Genomic DNA, 4,275 nt, shown 5'->3' with positions numbered 1-4,275 from the left:
CCAGAAGAGACAGTACATGTAGAAAGGACTTGCTGGTGCTGACTACAGTCCCGTCCCGCCCCCCCCCCCCCCCAGAAGAGACAGTACATATAGAAAGGACTTGCTGGTGCTGACTACAGTCCCCCCCCCCCCCCCAGAAGAGACAGTACATATAGAAAGGACTTGCTGGTGCTGACTACAGGCCCCCCCCCCCCCCCAGAAGAGAGAGTACATATAGAAAGGACTTGCTGGTGCTGACTACAGTCCCGTCCCGCCCCCCCCCCCCCCCCAGAAGAGACAGTACATGTAGGAAGGACTTGCTGGTGCTGACTACAGTCCCGTCCCCCCGTCCCCCAGAAGAGACAGTACATATAGGAAGGACTTGCTGGTGCTGACTACAGTCGTCCCGTCCCCCCCCCCCCCAGAAGAGACAGTACATGTAGAAAGGACTTGCTGGTGCTGACTACAGCCCCCCCCCCCCCCCCCCCCAGAAGAGACAGTACATATAGAAAGGACTTGCTGGTGCTGACTACAGTCCCGTCCCGCCCCCCAGAAGAGACAGTACATGTAGAAAGGACTTGCTGGTGCTGACTACAGTCCCCCCCCCCCCCCCCCCCCCCCCCAGAAGAGACAGTACATATAGAAAGGACTTGCTGGTGCTGACTACAGTCCGTCCCCCCCCCCGAGAAGAGACAGTACATATAGAAAGGACTTGCTGGTGCTGACTACAGTCCCCCCCCCCCCCCAGAAGAGACAGTACATATAGAAAGGACTTGCTGGTGCTGACTACAGTCCCGTCCCCCCCCCCCCAGAAGAGACAGTACATATAGAAAGGACTTGCTGGTGCTGACTACAGTCCCGTTTCTCTTCACGTCGTGCTGGAAGACATGAAAAACTCTACTGTTCATTGGGGGGGTTTTTTCCTCTAAATGGACGAGTCACTCGGTAGAAACGTGGCTGAAGGCCTGGAGACGTGTTTCATGGAAACGCGGCTGAAGGCCTGGAGACGTGTTTCATGGAAACGCGGCTGAAGGCCTGGAGACGTGTTTCATGGAAACGTGGCTGAAGGCCTGGAGACGTGTTTCAGGAAACGCGGCTGAAGGCCTGGAGACGTGTTTCAGGAAACGCGGCTGAAGGCCTGGAGACGTGTTTCAGGAAACGTGGCTGAAGGCTGGAGACGTGTTTCATGGAAACGCGGCTGAAGGCCTGGAGACGTGTTTCATGGAAACGCGGCTGAAGGCCTGGAGACGTGTTTCATGGAAACGCGGCTGAAGGCCTGGAGACGTGTTTCATGGAAACGCGGCTGAAGGCCTGGAGACGTGTTTCAGGAAACGTGGCTGAAGGCCTGGAGACGTGTTTCAGGAAACGGGGCTGAAGGCCTGGAGACGTGTTTCAGGAAACGGGGCTGAAGGCTGGAGACGTGTTTCAGGAAACGTGGCTGAAGGCTGGAGACGTGTTTCAGGAAACGCGGCTGAAGGCCTGGAGACGTGTTTCAGGAAACGTGGCTGAAGGCCTGGAGACGTGTTTCAGGAAACGTGGCTGAAGGCTGGAGACGTGTTTCAGGAAACGCGGCTGAAGGCTGGAGACGTGTTTCATGGAAACGTGGCTGAAGGCTGGAGACGTGTTTCAGGAAACGTGGCTGAAGGCTGGAGACGTGTTTCAGGTATTGATGTAAATAGACAGATGTTTTGCTGTGGTAGACATCCTGATGTATCATATTTAAGAGATGTATACAGTATGATGTACATTTAACTGAACATTAAGGACAAATGAGACTATTTTTTAAAGACTATACTGTGTGTCTGGAATCAGGGTGGAGGAGGGGGAGGGAAACAGGATGTTTTAGTCAAGAAGTGGTTGAATATAAACTGGTATAATTATTATTATAATGGATAAAAGCATCAGATGTTATTAACTTTATATGATTATAGTGTGAGAGAATCTAATGTTCTATATGCTGTTAGAGGTCATGTTGAGCCTGGTCTCAGACAATACACACACACACACACACACACACACACACACACACACACACACACACACACACACACACACACACACAGAGGGCCGTCTCAGACGACACACGAGGTGATCTGATCCAGACAGAGGACATATAAACCAGGTCACATGCCCACATTATTTATCACACACACACCTTGTTTCATTGTTAATACTTGGACCCCACGGGGAGGGGTGTGTGTGTGTGTGTGTGTGTGTGTGTGTGTGTGTGTGTGTGTGTGTGTGTGTGTGTGTGTGTGTGTGTGTGAGTCTAGGTACTGTACGGGGGGGGTGTGTGTGTGTGTGTGTGTGTGTGTGTGTGTGTGTAAGTCTAGGTACTGTAAGGTGTGTTGTATTTTACCTGCTGTATCATATTTCAGTTCAGGAGGGTTGATTGTTCCAACACAAACCGTTAGGATTCACCCTCTGGTCATATAGAACAGCCTCTGGTCATATAGAACAGCCTCTGGTCATATAGAACACCCTCTGGTCATATAGAACAACCTCTGGTCATATAGAACAGCCTCTGGTCATATAGAACAGCATAAAACACCCTCTGGTCATATAGAACAACCTCTGGTCATATAGAACAGCCTCTGGTCATATAGAACAACCTCTGGTCATATAGAACAACCTCTGGTCATATAGAACAGCCTCTGGTCATATAGAACAACCTCTGGTCATATAGAACAGCCTCTGGTCATATAGAACAACCTCTGGTCATATAGAACAGCATAAAACACCCTCTGGTCATATAGAACAACCTCTGGTCATATAGAACAGCCTCTGGTCATATAGAACAATCTCTGGTCATATAGAACAGCATAAAACACCCTCTGGTCATATAGAACAACCTCTGGTCATATAGAACAGCCTCTGGTCATATAGAACAACCTCTGGTCATATAGAACAACCTCTGGTCATATAGAACAGCATAAAACACCCTCTGGTCATATAGAACAACCTCTGGTCATATAGAACAGCCTCTGGTCATATAGAACAATCTCTGGTCATATAGAACAGCATAAAACACCCTCTGGTCATATAGAACAACCTCTGGTCATATAGAACAACCTCTGGTCATATAGAACAACCTCTGGTCATATAGAACAACGTCTGGTCATATAGAACAACCTCTGGTCATATAGAACAACGTCTGGTCATATAGAACAATCTCTGGTCATATAGACCAGCATAACAACCTCTGGTCATATAGAACAGCATAAAACGGGGGGGATTTACGGGGGGTGTCCACGAGGGGGGTCCACTGGGGGGGGTCCACGGGGGGGTCCACGGGGGGGGGTCCACGGGGGGTGTCCACGGGGGAGAGAATCCATACAGTGTCTTTCTGAAATACAATCATTTTAAGGGCGGCGTTTTTTGAAGGAAGTTCTGACTGTGATATGTAGAGAATAAAGAGATTTGCCTGTTTGCACTGGGAGGTGGGGTAGGATACAATAGCAAGGATAACGTTGTCATGACTACACTGTTTTCTGATCACGTGTTCACTTCCCTTAGTTGTGTCGAGTACAGGTGTCTTTACCTGTGTGTATACCTGTGTGTATACCTGTGTGTTTACCTGTGTGTATACCTGTGTGTATACCTGTGTGTATACCTGTGTGTTTACCTGTGTGTTTACCGGTGTGTATACCGGTGTGCATACCGGTGTGTATACCTGTGTGTTTACCTGCGTGTATACCTGCGTGTTTACCTGCGTGTTTACCTGCGTGTTTACCTGCGTGTTTACCTGTGTGTTTACCTGTGTGTTTACCTGTGTGTTTACCTGTGTGTTTACCTGTGTGCTTACCTGTGTGCTTACCTGTGTGTTTGTTGTTCTAGGTGGAGTGCGTACTGCATGTTGTTTACACATTCACTATTTCCTGTAGAGAGATGTACTCCACGGCTGTGTCCCAAATCGCACCCTATTCCCTATATACAGTAGTTCCACGGCTGTGTCCCAAATCGCACCCTATTCCCTATATACAGTAGTACACTACTTTTGACTAGCGCCCATAGGGCTTTGTTCAAAAGTACCGCAATGTGTTGGGAGAAGGGTGCCATTTTTAAAACGTACCTCGCTTCAGTCACTATTCTGAGGCACATTAAGGATAGACCCTCGTCCCCTTCCTCCTCTGTGAAAGTGTTTCTGGTCATTTAAACCCTGTTTTGAAATGTACGACACAGTGTTCTGCCTGCTGTTACGATGCCCGTTTTTTTTAGAATAGAGAATTAAAGTTACTTTCTATCTGACGATGGCCGTATCATGAGACTGTGTGTGTGTCTGTGTGGACAGGAGGG

This window comes from Salmo trutta, unplaced genomic scaffold, assembly GCF_901001165.1.
Source record: "Salmo trutta unplaced genomic scaffold, fSalTru1.1, whole genome shotgun sequence".
In the NCBI taxonomy this organism is placed as follows: Eukaryota; Metazoa; Chordata; class Actinopteri; order Salmoniformes; family Salmonidae; genus Salmo; species Salmo trutta.
Note: the sequence above shows the minus strand (reverse complement) of the source record.